This window comes from Giraffa tippelskirchi, chromosome 8, assembly GCF_054371585.1.
Source record: "Giraffa tippelskirchi isolate mGirTip1 chromosome 8, T2T-mGirTip1v1.2.pri, whole genome shotgun sequence".
NCBI lineage: Eukaryota > Metazoa > Chordata > Mammalia > Artiodactyla > Giraffidae > Giraffa > Giraffa tippelskirchi.
In genome coordinates, this window is record NC_137282.1 from 28247137 (window position 1) to 28267295 (window position 20159).

General features: G+C 41.3%; 1 long non-coding RNA gene across 1 annotated transcript in view; it reads right to left on the bottom strand.

Moving 5' to 3' along the window:
• The window catches only part of LOC145518111 (uncharacterized), a 194789-nt gene that overhangs the window by 171241 nt on the left and 3389 nt on the right, over positions 1–20159 (bottom strand). The window contains exon 2 of the long non-coding RNA XR_014062619.1: positions 11952–12615. This is a non-coding gene — a long non-coding RNA (uncharacterized LOC145518111). The remainder of the gene's footprint in view (positions 1–11951; positions 12616–20159) is intronic.

Here is a 20159-nt window from a genome sequence, read left to right on the forward strand (position 1 = left end):
TTGTTTCATCCTTTTCCCTAAAATACGATGGGTGACTCAGTTGTCCTAGTGTCTTCCAAAAATAAGCACCACTGAAAACAAAACTCTGGTTACCATTAACAACACCCTTGGGTGAGTGTCAACTCTTGCACCGATCAGACAGAAAGCTTGAGAATGACTTTGCAAACATTTTTGTCTTTTTTAATTTACAAGCAGAACGCGTATTGTAGGAAAAATTAGAAAATATAAATGAGCAGAAAGAAAAAACACTGAATCACTAAGGATCTCATTTAGGGTAAAGATCATCATTTGGAACATATCCCTCCATAATGTTTTTCTGCACATGTGTATTAACCTGTTGTGTGTGTGTGCATATGTGTGTGTGTGTGTGTATGTGAAAAAAATGGAATCGTACTGAACATATTATTTTACATTTAACATTGAACAGGACTCTGAAATAAAGTAAATAATTACCAAGGTTTACCAAACCAGTGAGAAAAAGTCAAAGTCAATCCCAGGATTCATGAAAATGTAATGAACACAAAGCCAAGAGGCAAGAACTACAGAATTACCACTAGGCTAGAAAATCATCTGCAATCCAAGGAATTGGTAGATGAAAGAAAGAAAAGATAAAGAGAGGGAAGAAATAATATTTATTATCTCCATGCCATAAGCCATCACACACATTAGGCATTTTTATAGCTAAGGGGGTGGCTAAAGGAAGAGAGAGATTAAAATGAGAAATGTATGAACTACAGAGGAGTTGGATAAGACATCCAAACTGTCCTGGGAGTTAGCTGAGTGCGTAAGTTTTGAATCAAAACTGAGAGAACAGATAATAATTTATTTTGAAAGTAGATATATTCCAGCAAAGTTATATCTAAAACATTTTCATAATGTACTAGCACAGTGCTTCTCACCAAGAGCAGTTTTGCCCCTCTCCCGGGGGACATCAGGCAATGTATGAAGACATTTTTGGTTGTCACAAGCAGAGGTGCTATTGGCTCCAGAAGTTGTTGACTGGATATGAAATACCAATGTTTCTCCTGAGGGTGTAAGTACTGATAAAGCCGTGATGAGGTACAAGCTCAAGAGTTTACAGATAATATTTATCCTAGAGAACTTCCCTTAGACAAAATGGCAAGGAATCAACATACCTTTTCTAAAGGCTCACTCACTATTTAACTACGTCAACTAAAACTGGTCTCAAAATTAGATTGGTATAAATATTGGCTTTATTGGGTCTCTAATGCAACATCAACCCATAGTACTCTTTCTACTGTCCTTGCTCAAAACCACTAGTCTATATTTGAGCCTGTGCCCCTGGATTTTTTTCTGCAGATGAGCTTTGATAAAAGGAATAGGATATCAAGACCACACATTCAAGGCATCCTGGCTTGAAGATTCCTGACTGCATGCTGCCAATATCTCAACTAAGCTTCCCTGGGGCCTGAGACCCAGAGCTCTGACACAGCCAGCCACGACTCCTGTTGATCATTCTACTGGGCTCGTTTTGGGACTCATTATCGATAGAGGATATTTAACTCAAAACAAAACAAATACATACTTAGTCATAGAGCTATTCGGAATCTGTGGGTGTCACCACAGACCAGACCAGGGACATGAGGCTTGCTTCCTTTTTAAAATTTTTCTGAAGCATAGTTGATGTACAGTATTATGTTCATTTCAGATGTACAACCTAGTGATCTGACAAACACATTACAGGATGACCACCTCAACAAGCTTAGTAACTACTCGTCACCTGCAAAATTGTTATGGTATTATTGTCTGTATTACAGTGTTATTGTCTGCTGCATACTATATCCTTGTGACTTATGTAACTGAAAATTTGCAACTATTACTCTCCTTTACCTATTTCGCCCAGTCCCTTCTCCTTCTCCCCATCAGCAACCCTTCATTTGTTCTCTGTGTCTATAAGTCTGGTTTTCATTTGTTCATTTGTTTTGTTTTCTAGATTCTACATGTAAGTGAGATCTTGTGGTACTCTTTAGCATAACACCCTCTGGGTCCATCCATGTCGTCACAAATAGCACGAATTTCATTCTTGCTATGGCTGAGTAATCTTCCATTGCATATTTACACCATATCTTCTTTATGCATTTGTCTGTCGGTGAACACCTAGGTTGCTTCCATGTCTTGGTTATTGTAAATAATGCTGCAATGAATATGGGGGTGTGGATATCTTTTAAAATTACTGTTGTTTTCTTCATGTAAATACCTAGAAGTGGAATTGCTGGATCATATGGTAGTTTTTTGGGTTTTTTAAAATTTTTGAGGCACTTCCATACTGTTTCCCACAGTGGCTGCACTGATTTACATTCCCACCAACAGTGCACAAAAGTTCCCTTTTCTCTACACCCTCACCAATACTTGTTATTTCCTGGCTTTTTGATGATAACCATTCTGACAGGTGTGAAGTGATACCTCATTGTGGTTTTGATTTGCATTTCCCTGATGTTGAGTGATGTTGAACATCTTTTCATGTGTCTGTTGACCATCTGTAGGCTTACTTTGCTAGTAAGAGAATCCCTCCTTCTAAGTCTGCTCCTGTACAAACCAGGCAGCTGTTAGATAGCTAGCTTATCAGAGTTGCTGATAGCATAGGCTTCTGCCTAGAATTACTGGCATTTTCCCCCAACTCATCAGCTAAGATAGTTAGTGGTGGACAGAAATGAGTTGGAACTAGCAAGTTGATCTTTGACCTACTCCCTAAGAAAAACACTGGTACTATTTGTTCAAAGTATTTACAATGAAGCCCCTAAAATATCGTCTTCTCTCCCTTTCCCTTCCTTCTTTCTTCTAGTGGAGGAATCTCAAAATGCTTATGAACTCTGAGCTACTGCTATCTAGACTTCCCACCACCACCACCACCACCACCACCCCCAACAAACAGTTAGCCTTTGGTCAGCTGTCAGACGATATGACAACAAGCTTAGCAGACATCTGCCCCTGGATTAATGGGCTTGGTATTTCTTTCACTATTAAAGATAAATCACTAGACAGCTGTATTGAAAACTGCAGCACACTTCTCAACACTGATGATGCATAGATGAGATGACCTACTTTCTAAATGGGGTCATGAATAATCTTCCTACCTCAGGAGCTATTTTTCCCGTCAAGAAAAGATTTAATTAAGAAGCTACAAGGAACACGGTGTAAACTTCAAATTCAAAAGTGGCGCCTTTTTGACTCTGCAGGTGCTGATAATGACATATTTTTTGAGGATCATTCTGGAATTCAGGATTAACCAAAAGAAAAAGTATAAGAGAATGAATGCCTTGCTTTGCCAACACACATCAGTAAAACAGTATGAAAAGCACATTGTTCAAATTCAGACTCGCTTAGGTTTCTAAGGAAGTTGCCCTGAACTGGTGATGACTTCAGTTAGCTTGTAAATGGATACAATTTTTAAAAATCACATAAAGCTTATCTGAGAGGTAAATGAGATAGAAATGTACAAGCAGAATTGAACACACAGTTGACCCTAAATAAAGGCTAGTTCCTTGCCCTTCTTTTCCTTTTGAAGTTACCATTTTGGCTGATTCTAATTAGCAGCGAATATTTGGATTTACTTGTGGATACACCTCTTGGCTGCACAACTAAGTTTCAGAGTCTAGATGTTTGAAGAGGACAGTCAGAATATAGCACTAAAAAACATTTTAAATCAATAATATTTTAAAGCATATTTTATATGACAGGTATTGTAATTTTTCATATAAGCTAATTGTTCTTAAGAAGGAAATGACATAAGAACAGAGCTAAAAGCTAGAAACAAAAAAATAACAGAGCAGGAAATGTGGATAAAGTGCTACCAACCATGAGTTATTCAGGCAGTTCCAACACAGAGATCTAGTCCATCTGCAGAAACCCTAGTGGGACTGGGGATTATGGACATACAACCAGACTAGAAGTCTAGAATGGCACTATGGAGCCTGAATTCTGTCCTCCTGTGATCTGTGACATTGAAAGTTACTGGAATGGCTGAAAGGTCAATATCCTCATTGATAAAATGAAGAAAATCATGGAATCATTGAGTTCCTTTCGTTTCTGAGCTGTCCATGAAGTCTTTAGAGAAAAACGTTTCCCCAAAGAATCATTCATCAGGATGAAAATGCTTGGTCCTTTAGGCTAGCCTCCCCTCCTAGGCTTCCTTCCCAAGACTGTTCCCAGGTGAATGGGAAGAAGGAGAGTTTAACATCCTCACGATGGTGGGAAAGATCCCGGGTCTGGGAGAGGATGTCCTCTACCTCTTCTGGTCTCCAGGGCTGTGTTCTTTGTCCCCTGGGTGTCCCCTGGCCTTCGGGGCTGAAACCTGAGGATGGTGTGGCTAGTGATCTGATCTGCCTTGGTTTGCTCCAAATGGTCACTTCCTGGCTGACTCAGGCTTGTGTTAGCTTCTGCAGGCTAACTGAACAATTGCCATGCCCTTCCTTCAGCCTCTGCCTCGGAGGTCACCTCACCTTACCATTGAGCTAATTCACCTGAAAGCATAGGCCTCCAGTGGGGCGGGGAGGGCGGGGGGTTGGGAATCAATACCCAGACCCTTCCCTCTTACCTACTCCAGCTAAATATGCAGGGGTCTCTTCTCTGCTGAAGAAGGAAATAGCAACCCACTCCAGTATTCTTGCCTGAAAATCCATGGACAGAGGAACCTGGCGGGCTACAGTCCATGGGGTCACAAAGAGTCAAACACAACTAAAGCGATTGAGCATTCCTCTCTTCATTATTAAAAATCTCTTTGAACTGAAGCATATATGCTCAGTTATTAATATGAAGCCTCTATGGTCAATTACTAATCTGATAATGGGAAGTAGGAAGCCTTTCTCAAGAAAATGCTTGCAAGACAATAGTTTATATCATTCTGTTTTTCAATCATATTAATAATGACTGTTACCTTGGTCTTTCTCTTGGTATTTCTCCTATAGAAATCATATTTAAATGAACACTGAGGGCAGAAGAAGCGAAGGTTTTTGGATGAAGAAAGCAAAAAATTAAATATTTTAAAATTTTATCTCCATAATAAAGCTATTTAACAAAAAGAGTCAGCCTAAATGAACTGTGGTGTTGGAGAAGACTCTTGAGAGTCCCTTGGACTGCAAGAAGATCCAACCAGTCCATCCTAAAGGAGATCAGTCCTGGGTGTTCATTGGAAGAACTGATGTTGAAGCTGAAACTCCAATACTTTGGCCACCTCATGCGAAGAGTTGACTCATTAGAAAAGACCCTGATGCTGGGAAGGATTGGGGGCAGGAGGAGAAGGGGACGACAGAGGATGAGATGGCTGGATGGCATCACAGACTCGATGGACATGAGTTTGGGTAGACTCCAGGAGTTAGTGATGGACAGGGAGGCCTGGCGTGCTGCGATTCATGGGGTCACAAAGAGTCGGACACGACTGAGCGACTGAACTGAACTGAACTATTACTACATACCTAGATAAAACAGAGATGCCAGGAAAGGATGAACAGAGACTTGGAGGACGCTGGATGTTAATGAAGGGAATTAAGAGTAATCAGTGCAAAATATAGAGAAAATTTGAGAGATAAAAACTAAAAATGTCTGAGAGTCCCCTGGGAGTCCAGTGGTTAAGACTCTGCACCTCCAGTGCAGGGGGTTATGGGTTTGATCTCTGGTCAGGGAACTCAGATTCCACATGCCCTGTGGCATGGACAAAATATAAATAAAACAAAATACTGTCTTCTAAAAAAAATAAAGACGAAAAAGAAAGAAAATGCCCTGTGTACTTCATATACTTTCTCTACATATACATGTTGCTTCACAGAGAAGTAATTATGCTACACACAATCTTCCTGCCATGGGCATGACACTTTCTGGAGACCAGGATAAATAATTAAGACACCCATGTCCATAGTTTATTTCTCTGCTTTCTTGTTCCAGAAAGGATTCCAAGCAGCTGACAGGGATAACTCTCACCCTACAGGAAAAATGAATGGTATATGATTAAGGAGCTTCAAAAAAAAGAAAAGAATGTTTCTTCTTTTCAGAAGGATTTAAAGGTGTAAACTCTCTAGTTCACACAGAAAAAGAAGAAAGAAATGTTGGAGATGATATAGCTGTGTAAAGAAGACAGAGCAAAGTATGAGAGAAAATGAAGATTCAATCAAGGAAAGCATGGTGAAGAGCGTGTGGGAAAAGACCTGGGTGACATGACGCAAAGCCTGAGAAGATGACCCTGGAGCCTTTAGAGGGAGCAAGATGGATGCCAAGAATCCGGCAGCCATGCTGGTCCAGGCAGGGGGAAAGGAGAGTCCACAGTAAGGCAGCAGCTGTGGAAAACGTGTGAGAGGGGTTACAAAAATAAAATAAGCAAGACTTGGCCAATGACTGGGTTAAGGATGAAAGGAAATGGTGGGGTCCATGACAACTATGCAGCTCCAAGCCAAGCCAACTGCAGGAATAATAAAAACAATACGAGAAATGGCCCACTTCCAGTCTTGCTCTTAAAAAAGAATGATGGTAATTTATTTTCCACATATAAGTTTTCTGTGATAACAATATCAATAGATGTAAAAGTAAAAATGAAAATTTTAAAAAATTTGTTCTGAATCAGTATACTTAATAGCTGTAAGAAGCACTCTGATTTAGAACGTAACATGTCATTTGTTATCTTTGAAGCATAAGAGAAATCAAAAAGATGAAACACTGACTTAACCCAAAGTTTTTGAATTTATAAGTGTCATCTCACACTGAGTTTATACACCTTGTAGATTGCTTTATTTTTGCAGAGCTATCTATGATTACCAGTTGTGTTTTGTGTTTTTTTTGGGGGGGAAGTTTATTCTTTAGTGGAAATAATGTAAAGCTATATGTAGTCTGTTAAGCAACATGGTACCAGATTAGGATGGTACCTAATGGTACTTTCTGTCTCTATGCATTTGCCTATTTCAGGTATTTCTTACCAATTGGATCATACACTGTGTAGCCAACCAAACTGCCCCTAAGAACTCTTACCCTGTTGAGCAGCAGTAAAAATTTACTTTAGCTCAAACTTAGCGATTAGCATCTCAGACATTTCTGGTTTAAGACAATTTAATTTTGGTAAAGACTCATTAAGCCCAAAGCACACTGGCTAACTGGTTTTTTCTCCCCTTCCCTCTTCCTTCCCGAATTGCTCTGGGTACAAGGGAAATCTGAGGATCCTCCTAGCAATGGTGGGGGCAGACGTTGTCCTCTACTGGCCTCTGCAGGGCGGCGGCCTTACGAGGCTGGACTCTGGATCTGTGCCCCTCGGGACAACTGGTCCACGCTGGACTGGGCAGATGATGGCTTCCCTCGTCGCTGACATCTGAGCCCGACACTGCCTCTTGGCACCCAGATCACTGCCCACGGCAGCCGCCAATGCCAACTCCTGGCTTCTGTATCCACACAGAGGGTGGGCCTTTTTTTCCCCTCTTCACACCCTGCACCTGTCATGGAGTCTACATAGAATAGGCATTCAACAATATTGTTTGAGTAGGTGAATACATCCTTCAAAATCCAACTAAAATATTATCTCCTCTGTAAACCTTTCTTTAATGCTGCCACCCCTTCTCACCCTCCACTGCTTGTTCTGTGCTCCCATAACAAGTGGATCTTGCTGCCAATGGAGCAGGCTGTATCATAACCCACTGTATGGGTATCATCTCTCACACGATATAAATTCCACTGTCCCTCACTGCCCAGGGGAGGAGCTTTCCAAGGCCACCCTCAGATCCTTGCCACATAAAAAATATGCTCCATACCGCAATGGAGACACATAGAGAACAGGCTTATGGACACAGTTGGCAGGGGAGGAAGGAGAGGGTGGGATGTATGGAGAGACTAGCATGAAAACATGCATTACCGTATGCAAAATATATAGCCAGTGGAAATTTGTTGTATGACTCAGGGAACTCAAACAGGGGTTCAGTAACAACCTAGAGGGGTGGGATGGGGAGAGCAGCAGGAGGGATGTTCAGGTGGGAGGGAATATGGGTAAACCTATGGCTGATTCATGTTGATATTTGGTAGAAATTGACACAATACTGTAAAGCAATTATCCCTCAGTTAGAAATAATTTTTTTAAAGTATGCTCCCTAAACATTCAAAGTAATTAAGGCCTTGTCATTTTTAATTACTTAGATTTCTTTTCAAAAATAATAATATGGAAATTTTAAAAAATAATCATATGGGTATAAACTGAAAAGAAGTCTCCATTCAACCCCAAATAGTTTCAAGAGCCAGTATTGAAACTCTTCAAATTTGTTTTTAAGTGAGTATTTAAAGTATTGCCTAATAACCTGAGCTAGTAAAGGAGAAAATTCACACTAGAGGTTCCTCAGTGAAGAGGCCAAGAAGGGAATAAAGGCAGAGAATTGCATTTGCAGACTCATGCACCACACCAGAGGATGAAGAAGTGAGTTGGGCCCTTGACGATGAGAAATTTGAATTTCATCCTGAAGCCAAGGACAAATCCTGCCTAATTAGTTTTCTATCAACAAATATGTATCTCAGCTCTCCAGCAGAATGAAATCCTTCCAATAGGTTCTCAAATTTTTCTCCACTGATTACCTGATACCACCTGCCTATGGATGGTTTCTGACATAGTTTAGATCCTAGAAAAAATAAATCCAGGCACTTGTGGGTTCAAGAAAATCTGAAGATGGTGGTACTGAACTGAGACGCTCAGACTGTGAATGGTACACTGAGTTGGGAAAAGAATTAAAACTGAGATTTTTATTATTCTTTCCACATCAACATGTCCTATGTTTTCTCTAAAGTCATTTCAGAGTTTTACATACAAAATGTCCCCTTAGAGGAGGCTTACGGAAAAAGAAGACAGGCAAACTAGGCATTCTTCCTACTAAATTAGCAGAAAAGTCTTCTCCAGGCAGTTTCCCCAGAATCAAAAGTGCTGTCGATCAAACTAAAAGATGGAGAACACAAGCTGAGGCTTGGAGAACAGAGGCCTCCCAACGGAGTCAGAGAGCCATGGTTCTGAGCACTGGTTCTGAATCAAGCCGCCTGGATTCAGACCACAGGTCCACCATCCACTGCGTACCTTGGACAGGTAATGTATGCCTTCTTCTGACCCCTTGTAAACTGAGATCATTATAGGACCTACCACTAGGGCTGGGGGTGGGGGGTGGGGGTGTGAACAAATGTAAAGTTGATACACGTGTGAAGGGCATTGGAAGAGGTCCTGTCATTGTCCCCTCCATCACTCATCATTGTCTGTGTTCCTCGACATCATTGTCTGTCTTCCTCATCTGTCTTCTATGGCCTCCTTTCTAAAAAGCATCACCTCACAGCCTTCTATTTTATCCCAGATAACCATTTATTTGCCTTGGAAATGAACAGAGATCATTCTGTCATTTTTGAGATTGCATCCAAGTACTGCATTTTGGACTCTTTTGTTGACTATGATGGCTACTCCATTTCTTCTAAGGGATTCTTGCCCACAGTAGTAGATGCAATGGTCATCTGAGTTAAATTTACCCATTCCAGTCCATTTTAGTTCACTGATTCCTAAAATGTCAATGTTCACTCTTGCCATCTCCTGTTTGACCACTTCCAGTTTGCCTTGATTCATGGACCTAACATTCCAGGTTCCTATGCAACATTGCTCTTTACAGAATCAGACTTAACTTCCATCACCAGTCACATCCACAACTGGGTGTTGATTTTTCTTTGGCTCCGTCTCTTCATTCTTTCTGGAATTATTTCTCCACTCTTCTCCAGTAGTATGTTGGGCACCTACCAACCTGGGGAGTTCATCTTTCATTGTCCTATCTTTTTGCCTTTTCATGCTGTTCATGGGGTTCTCCAGGCAAGAATACTGAAGTGGTTTGCCATGCCCTTCTCCAGTGGACCATGTTTTGTCAGAACTCTCCACCATGATCCATCTATCTTGGGTGGCCCTACACAGCATGGCTCATAGTTTCATTGAGTTACACAAGGCTGTGGTCCATCTGATCAGATTGGTTAGTTTTCTGAGATTGTGGTTTTCAGTCTCTCTGCCCTCTGACGGAGAAGGATAAGAGGCTTATGGAAGATTCCTGATGGGAGAGACTGACTGAGGGGGAAACTGGGTCTTGTTCTGATGGGCAGGGCCATGCTCAGTAAATCTTTGATTCAATTTTCTGTTAAAGGATGGGGCTGTGTTCCCTCCTGAAAGTGCTGCAGTCAATATGCCAGCAAATTTTGAAAACTCAGCAGTGGCCAGAGGACTGGAAAAGGTCAGTTTTCATTACAATCCCAAAGAAAGGCAATGCCAAAGAACTCTCAAACTACCACATAACTGCACTCATCTCACATGCTAGTAAAGTAATGCTCAAAATTCTCCAAGCCAGGCTTCAATAGTATGCGAACCGTGAATTTCCAGATGTCCAAGCCAGATTTAGAAAAGGCAGAGGAACCAGAGATCAAATTGCAACATCCATTGGATCATCAAAAAAGCAACAGAGTTCCAGAAAAACACCTACTTCTTCTTTATTGACTATGCCAAAGCCTTTGACTGTGTGGATCACAAAAAAATGTGGAAAATTCTTCAAGAGATGGGAATACCAGATCACCTGACCTGCCTCCTGAGAAATCTGTATCCAGGTCAAGAAGCAACAGTTAGAACTGGACATGGAACAACAGACTGGTTCCAAATTGGGTAAGGAGTACGTCAAAGCTATATATTGTCACCCTGCTTATTTAACTTATGTGCAGAGTACATCATGAGAAATGCTGGACTGGATGAAGCACAAGCTGGATTCAAGATTGCCGGGAGACATATCAATAACCTCAGATATGCAGATGACACCACCCTTATGGCAGAAAGTGAAGAAGAACTAGAGACTTTTGATGAAAGTGAAAGAGGAGAGTGAAAAAATTGACTTAAAACTCAACATTCAGAAAACTAACATCATGGTATCCAGTCCCATCACTTCATGGCAAATAGATGGGGAAACAGTGGAAACAGTGACAGGCTTTATTTTTTGGCACTCCAAAATCACTGCAGATGGTGACTGCAGCCATGAAATTAAAAGACACTTGCTCCTTGGAAGAAAAGTTATGACCAACCTAGACAGCGTATTAAAAAGCAGAGACATTATTTGCCAACAAAGGTCCATCTAGTCAAAGCTATGGTTTTTCCAGTAGTCATGTATGGATGTGAGAGTTGGACTATAAAGCAAGCTAAACGCCAAACAATTAATGCTTTTGAACTGTGGTGTTGGAGAAGACTCTTGAGAGTCCCTTGGACAGGACAGCAAGGAGATCCGACCAGTCAATCCTAAAGGAAATCAGTCCTGAATATTCACTGGAAGGACCGATGTTGAAGCTGAAACTCCAATACTTTGGGCACCTGATGTGAAGAACTAACTCAATGGAAAAGACCCTGATGCTGGGAAAGATTGAAGGCAGGAGGAGAAGGGGACAACAGAGGATGAGATGGTTGGATGGCATCACTGACTCAATGGACATGAGTTTGAGCAGGCTTCGGAAGTTGGTGATGGACAGGGAGGCCTGGCGTGCTGCAGTCCATGGGGTCACAAAGGGTCGGACACGACTGAGCGACTGAACTGAACCGTTTCTTTTGTGGGCTTCCCCTGTGGCTCAGTGGTAAAGATGCAGGTTTGATCCCTGAGTTGGAAAAATCCCCTGGAGGAGGAAATGGAAATCCTCTCCAGTATTCTTGCCTGGAGAATTCCACGGAGAGAAGAGCCTGGCAGGCTACAGTCCGTAGGGTCGCAAAGAGTCAGGCACAACTGAGCAAACACACACACAATCGCTTCTTTTATACTGTAAAATTAGGAAATGAAGAACCCAAATATCTATGAGACATCAGTATTAGACAGACAACTTCATTTTCTCTTTTCTTTGCATAATGCTTTTCCAAACTCCTGCTCTAGATCCACTCCATCAGAATGGAGTAAACGCTTCCAAACAAAAGGTGAACATGAATGAAACTACACCTGGCTTACCTTTACTGGCTGGTGACACTCCAGCCTCTGACTAGAAGGTTCAAGAACCCTGCTCCGAAAATGGATATTGGAGATTTGGAGAATGGAGATTTGGCTCCTGTTCATAAGCAAAGGCTTCTTTGAGAAAGAAAAGACTACGTTATTTTACAACCCTATCAAGTTATACAACCCTGGCTGATTTCTGGAAATAAGTTTGTGATTGAAGGCATGTGGCAAGCACCTTTTTAAATTATTGCAAGCAATCTGTGGAAGCATAATGCCAATCCCCACTCTCAAAGGCCTCATTGTGAGCGCTAGTGCTCGGAGCTGCTAATTGCTGGCCGCTTTCCATCCTCCTCCTGCAAACACCATACCATATTTGTCTTTCAGCTGTCACTATTTGCTAGGGGCCTATAAACAGAGAAGATGCTTTCTTAGCAACCCTTCCCCCCACCCCCAAAACAAGCCTGAAGTGAGGAAAGAAAGGAAAAGGGACCTGACAAAGGTCCGTGTGAAAGTCAAAAGGACAATCCAGTACGGAAAGTTTGAAATACTGCTGGCTGCCTTTGGCTTGGGGGAAAACAAAAAAACTCGCAAGAAGCTTTCAGAAGCCAGCTGCCAACAGATTAAAGGGCGACTAGAAATGATCTCACCGCCATTTGTAGACGTCTGGTCACACGGATATCTGCAAGATAACCAAGAATAATCTGGTTACGTTATTCAATTTTACTTCCTTGGAGAATGCTTTGGGCTTCATCTCGCTATTTTTAGTCTTTGGTGTCAGACGGCACGGGAAGTCATCACCAAGGCAGTTCAAGGATGACATGTTCCTCCAGAACAGGTAAAAGTTCTGGAAACCAAAATGACCGAAAAAGCAGCTGGAGATCAAAGCATTCAAGAGATTCTGAAAAGGAGGAGCAGGGAGGAGATAGGGAGTTTTTTATTGATAACCACAGAACAGCCTTGATGGATGCTACATTTTAGAGAGCATTACAGAAAATCGTCATGTCTGTAAAGAAAGCAGAAATTAAAAAAAAAAAAAAATACCACAGAGGATCTGTGGGAGCACCCCTGGCCACTGAAGCTTTCAGGAAGTTGAAAATGTTTCTGGAGTTAAATCAGTTCACTCTCGCCAGCCTGAGAACAGCTAGTTTGGAAAACAGGACTTGTAGGCATGGAAACAGCAGGCATCTTGGTAACAAAACTCATTACAGGGTTTAATGGAGAAAAAACTGTGGAGAATCCTCAAGAGGGAAGGATAGTTTGGTGCAATACTGCAAGACAAGAGGGTATGGAACCTAAACTGAAAGTAACAAAAATATGCTAAGCTTCAGTAATTGAGTGGAAGAATTAAACTTTTGTGAGCCATGATCCTTCAAGTGCTGCCTGTTGGCAAGTATCTGCGATGCTAATCATCAAAGCAATGAAAGTAAGACACACAGAAGAAATTATTTAACCCTATATTCCCACTATGTCCTTGAAGATATATGACAGTTAAGAGATAGTTAAGAACTAACTCTCATGAATAATGTTTCAAAACTGGAAAAAGCAAAAATATTGCGAACAGAGTTTTTATACTGAATGCCAACTTTCATGCTCATTTTGATCCCCACAATAGCTCGTTGATAAGGATATTATCTGGGCTTCCCCGGTGGCTCAACAGTAAAGAATTCACCTGCAATGCGGGAGATGCAGGTTCGATCCCAGAGTCAGAAAGATCCACTGGAGAGGGCATGGTAACCCACTCCAGTATTCTTGCTGGAGAATCCCAAGGACAGAGGAGCCTGGTGGGCTACAGTTCATGGGGTCGCAAAGAGTCAGACACGACTGAAGCGACTTAGCAGGCATGTACGCACACAAGGATATTATCTCCACTGCATTACAGATGAGGAAACTGAGGCCCAGAGGAGTTGAGGTCTGTAAGCATCAGAGTCAGGCTTCCAGCCTAAGCCAGGACTGCTCCTCCCCTTCATCTAGCCTCCATCCTGTATGTACTGTGATTCAGGTAAGGCTTCAGTGACATGTGTGGGTACAACAAGCCACTCCTATGGTGCTGGTCCTTCCCATCAGAGCATGCCACTGCACGAGCAGGCAGAGGGCATAGTGAGTATTTTTTTTTACTGTAAAAATGGGAAACTTTGTTGTATACTGTGTTTGTATTTTTTAAAAGCTCTTTTCCTTGGTCACAAATTTTGTCTTTGTGTTTTTCTCTTCCTCTACCTCTTCCTCCTTTCTCTCTCCACTTTTACACACTCAACTTACACTGGAGCCCCAAGAGTAAAAGGAAGCTCATGAACTCAGGACTTCCCAGGGCACTCGCTGTGACCAGTAATGACCACCCCACCCACATCCTCCTCCTCACCCAGCCTGACTCCAGCTGCTTTGTTTGCTGATAACTTAATAGTAAAGGCAGCAAACGGGCAGCCTCAGGGAAAACTAGGGAATCAGTCACAGCTATTGCCAATTTCTCATGACCTCTGGTCTCCTAGGAGGCCCTGTTAACATGGCCAGAGAGTGACGGTGGAAAATGGAAAACTGAGTGGAAAGCATACTCACCGTTAAGAGATACAGTTTGGTGCAATTTGACTGCCCAGCTTGTGAAATCTAAAGGTGGAGCTCTGGTCTGGGGACAGCAGTGTGACCGTATATGACTAGAACTACTGTAAAAACCACCATATTCTAACCTAGTCCCTCAGTTTCACATACAATATTTGGTCAGTTATTGTTCCTTCTCCATTTTACCCCAATTGTAATTTAGAGATTTTTTTTTTTTTTCCTGCCAGGATACTCACAGGAGTGCTTTTTGTTAACCTCAGCTACAATGGGTTAAACTGTCCACTAGTGACTAGAATATGAACTTCCTTTCCTTAGTGAAAAGAAATTGACTTAATACAACATAAGAGAACAAAAGAAGAGGGAGATCTATAAACTACTTCAGTTGCCTGTGTGCTTAGTTATGTCTGACTCTTCGTAACCCAATGGACTGTAGTCTGCCAGGCCCTTCTGTCCATGGAATTTTCCAGGCAAGAATACTGGAGTGGGTTGCCATTTCCTAATTCAAGGGATCTTTCAGACCCAGAGATCAAACCCACATCTCCTGCATCTCCTGCATTGGCAGGCAGATATTTTATCCCTGAGCCACCTGAGAAGCACTTCAGTTACTAAAACATAATAATTCTTCAAGGTTATTTTCAATACACATAACTGTTTATATTTGCAACCATTCATTTACATAAATTTATACTTTAAGAAAATGTGGTATATACTGACAATACCAAATGCTAGCAAGGATATAGAGTAACTGGTCCCATGCACTGCTAGTAGGAATGCAAAATGGAACAACCACATAGAAAAACTATTTATCAGTCTCTTAAAAAGTTAAATATACATCTTCCATAGGATCCAGTCAGTCCACTCCTAGGAATTCACAAATGAAAACGTAAGTCTACACACAGTTAAATATAAGTGTTCAAAGCAGTATTATTCATAATAACCCCAAACTGGGAAAAAAACAAAAGAAAACAATTTTTCATCAACAGGTAAAGATAAACTGTGGAATATCCACAGTATAGAACACTACTAAGGAAAAAAAATAACAGAGGAGGAGGAAGAATGGACAACTGTTACAACAATATAGGTGAATCTTAAAATCATCATGCTAAATGAAAGAAGCCAAACACAAAAGAGTCCGTACTGCATGAAACCACTTATATAAAATTCTAGAAAATGTGAACTAAGTCATTGAGACAAAAAGCAGATGAGTGGTTGCTCAAGGCCAGGGAAAGATGCTGCCAAACATCTTACGCAGCATGAAAGCCCCCTCATAATAAAAACTATTGGGCCCAAATATCAGTAGTGCTGAGGCTGAGAAACCCGAGCTAGTCTGAGCAACCAAAAAGGGAGAAAACACAAATTACTAAACTCAGGAATGAAAGATGAGACATCACTACCAATCCTATAGAAGGTAAAAGGATTATAAGGACATGCTATGAATACTTCTATACTAACAAATTAGGCAATATAGATGAAATAGGAAGATTCCTAAAAAGGTATACAAAATTGACTGAGTGAAAAGGATAAAATATGAACAGATCCATGAACAGATCCATAACAAGTAAAGAATTTAAATCAGTAATTGAAAATCTTTCTTCAAATAAAAGACTAGGTCCAGATGTCTTCATAGGTGTATGCTATAAAATATCTCAAGAACAAACAACACCACTCCTTCAAAACTCTTCCACAATACATAAGAGAGAACACTTCCCAACTAGTCACTTGAGGCTAGTATTCCCCTAATACTAAAATCAGACAAAGACATCACAAGAAAAGAAAACTACAGGCCAATATTCTTCATGAGTCTAAATGCAAAAATTCTCAACAAAATGTCAGCAAGCTGAATTCAACAACATATTAAAAGGATTATGCACCATGACCAAGTATGAGTACAAAGAAAAGTCAAAGTAAAATAATTTTAATATAATATGAATAAAGGACAAAAACCATATGATCATGTAAACACATAGGAAAAAGTATTTGTCAATATCTAACACTCAGTCATGATAAAAAGTCTCAAAACTAGAGATGGAAAGAATTTCTTCAACTTGATAAAAGGATTCTTTGAAAAATCTGCAGCTACGATCATACTTATTGGTGAAAGACAATGCTGTTTCCTCTAAAACTGAGGAAAAGACCACATACTACATAATTGCATTTGTGTAATGTCCAGGAAAAGTTAATCTGTAGAGACAGAAAAGAAGAGAGAGAGAGATACTTTTAGGATAATACGATTTTATCCTTGATAAATGTACTTTTCCTTTCTCAAGCTAGCTGATAACTGCTGACTAAGCTCCTCCTTGGCCCCAGGATGTCTATATTTTTTCAGAAGCTCATCTCTGATCCCAAGGAGCAGGCACTGGCAAATACCCTCTCTGTGCGGAAAGGTGTGTGGTTCCCTCAGAACCAGAAGGGGTTTGCTTCAGAAATACGGGAAGGGAACATTGAAGAAAATGCTGTTAAGGTCTCCAAACCTGAATTTTATCATTCAAAGGAAAAGGTCCATGCCTAAGGAGACAAGGAGCACACGTTCCAGGAAGAAATGTCACTTCAACACAAAGGCATTGCTCTGGAATCAAGAGAGTGACAGAACCCGGCTATGATGGCAGTGCTTTGGAGATAAATCCCTCTGTCATCACACCACTTGATAAACAAATCACACCAAACCTCTTGGCAATTGCAGGAGTTTTCAGCACATCAAAGAGAAATAAATGAAACCTAGTCAGAGGGGACTGTCAAGAGCAGAGACACTGTTACCTGCAAGTAAGCGGCACCACACCCAGAATGTTGTGAGCACTTGGTCATCAGCATATGGATGCAACTCAAATCCCTTCTCTGTTCTCACATCACGTAGAGCATGGCAAGATCTTGAGTCCTGGACACCACTGGTGGAGACAGATGTCACCATCCACCAAAATATCTATCTGCATTTCAGCTGGTTAAGCTACTGGATGCTGCCTTTCCCTGTGTATCATTTTGCAACCATGAGCTTACTAAGGGGCAGGGGACCAAGAAGTCAATTGATTAGTGGCCTCATTCTTTCTGTTTAAAAGCCAAAGAATTTCAAAATCTGCCTGCTGAACTAGCATAATCTTATGTGTGTCCCAAGGCAGCAAAAGATCATAGTAGAGACATTTATCATCATGATGGGAGAAGGGTGTCTGGAGGATGGATCCAGACACAACAGCAGGGCCTAGGTAGAAAAACTGCTGATCCCCAGCCAGGAGTGTAGCTGATGCTCCAGCCACACTGTCATAGTGTGTGTGCTAAAAGGCAAATGGTACTCACGGTAATGGAAAGAGATGTGTCATTAGAGCTATAAGGCTTTGGTGTTTTGTTGTCAAGGAGGTTTGTTGTGGGATATTCTTGGCTGAATATAGGCTTGAGGAACCACGAGGAGTAAAATGTCCAATCAGTTCCCTTGGGAGGCAGAGATGCTGGTGACCACAGAGACCAGAAGGTGCCAGGACCAGAAGTGCTAGCATCCAGCCCAGAGGCTCCATCATCCCAGGAGCCCCATGGGTCTACCTGTCATGTAAATGCCATCACTTAAGTACCAGTGCCTCTTGGAGCAAAACAGAAGCAGGTGTTTTCTCAACACCTGTATAGATAGAAAGAGACCAAGAAAGAGCAAATTGGCCAGATTGGTCCTATTGTGTTGAGGGGTTAGTATCTGAAGAAAAGACACCCGGACCCACTGCAAAAATAATAACATTAGAAACCTTGGAGGATGTCTGTTCCACATTCTCCCAGCGGCAGAGCCCTGGGGGCATCACTCTCCACTGACTCCAGCAGCCCATTAATGCCAACGGGAAGGAAGGGCCCCACAGTACCCAAGCCAGGGGAGAGAGACCCAGTCCTCTCTGTGCTGGGCATCCGTACTGACTTTCCATGGAGTCTCATCTACATGGAAATTCACATATACCTATTCATTTTCAACATTGCACTCCTGAAGCTTATAAGTTTATGACTTTATTCTTGACTCAGTCACAAGTACAGTCTGTGCTTATCTGGCCAAGTAACCCCCTCAAGAGAAAAAAAAAAAGGAATGTATGTATTTTCCAGTTTGGAAAGGAATATGTACTTGGTGCACATTAGTCTTATTTATCATGTTTGCTGGCTTTCAAGCTTTTGCTCAGGAACCATAAAATGGGTTTAAACAAAGCAAAAAGGAAATTGAATTCCATCAATCAATACTTTGAAACACAACCAGAATTAGATGTCATAAGGTTACACCATTTCATCACTAATAATTAATATTGTCTGTGCAGGCCTCTTCTGAGAAAATATTTATGTTTTGTTTCATTTCCTAAAAAGAAATTCATCTTTTGGTCTCCCCACAAATTGAAAATTTATATTGTGAGTTAGAAAAAAAAAAGAGAAAACTATTGTAGTCCCATTGGTTAATTTTAAAGTGAAACCTGTTACAGAAAAATATTCTTCCATCTGAATAGTCAGAAAATAAGTTGATTTTGAAGCTTTCTATTTTTCTTCATGAAAAAGTCTGACTTAGAGGAACTATAGGTCATATAATCATTATTTTGCTGAAATCATATTAAACTAATAGTTAAACCAGGAATAATTAAAATGATATGCACTTTTTTCTTTCTCACTAAAAATGATCATCTCTCAGAAGATATAGTTTTTCTTATGCTTCCTTCCTATATGTTAAATAGGGTCTTTTGATTCAGTCAAGGAATTACAATATTTAGGGATGAGAGACAGGAATTGTGTGGGAACCCAGGAAGGTGGAGCACAGCTCAAGAACTGAGAGATTCTAGGGGCACCTTGGGACTAGACTGAGTGTTGTAGGCAGAATCCTAAGGTGGCCCCAAAGATTCCCACTCCCTGGTGTACACACCCTGTGTAATCCCCTCCTCCTGAATGCGGAGCACACAGTAAGTACGGTAAGCAGTCACTCATGATTACACTGTTACATAAGGCACCGAGTAGAAGACTGGAGTGAAATCCCCATGTTGGGCTTGAGGAAGCAAACTGCCAAGTGTGGAGATGGCCATGCAGCAGGGAGTGACAGGCACCCTCTGGGAGCTGAGAGCCTTAGTCCTACAACCACAGGAATTGAATTCTGCCAACAACCAATGAGCTTGGAAGAAGCCCCTGAGCCTCATCTGACCACAGCCCCACGGACACCTTGACGTCAGCCTGTGAGAGCATGAGCAGAGGACCCAGCTAAGCTGTGCCTAGACACTTGATCCACAGAAATCGTGGTAAAATAGATTTCTTTGTCTTAAGCTGCTGAGTCTGTGCTTATATGATATTCAACAATAGAAGACTAATGTGTTAGTTGCCTTCTTGCCCCTCAGGGGTAGAAATGTGACAATGCTACCAACCTGCACGCGATAAGCAGCCCACATCCTTGATTCTCTGCTTTGTGGCTCCTCATACTCATGGTTTCTTCAGGACTCTCCGACTTCATGTCTACATATCTTTTCTACTTATGCTCCCACTCATAAGTGAATGTCTCTATCTCACAGAAGCTGGACAGACAAAACAATAAGTGTCCTCAAAAGCACCTTACCTTACTGAAGCACCTTCGTAATGTCAACTAATCCTCAAAACAGCCCTTTGGGGTGAGTGCCATTATTAGTCTCATTTTGGTAATAAATTAAAGAGTTAGGTGACTTGAGTGGAGATTCCAGGCTCAAACACAAGACA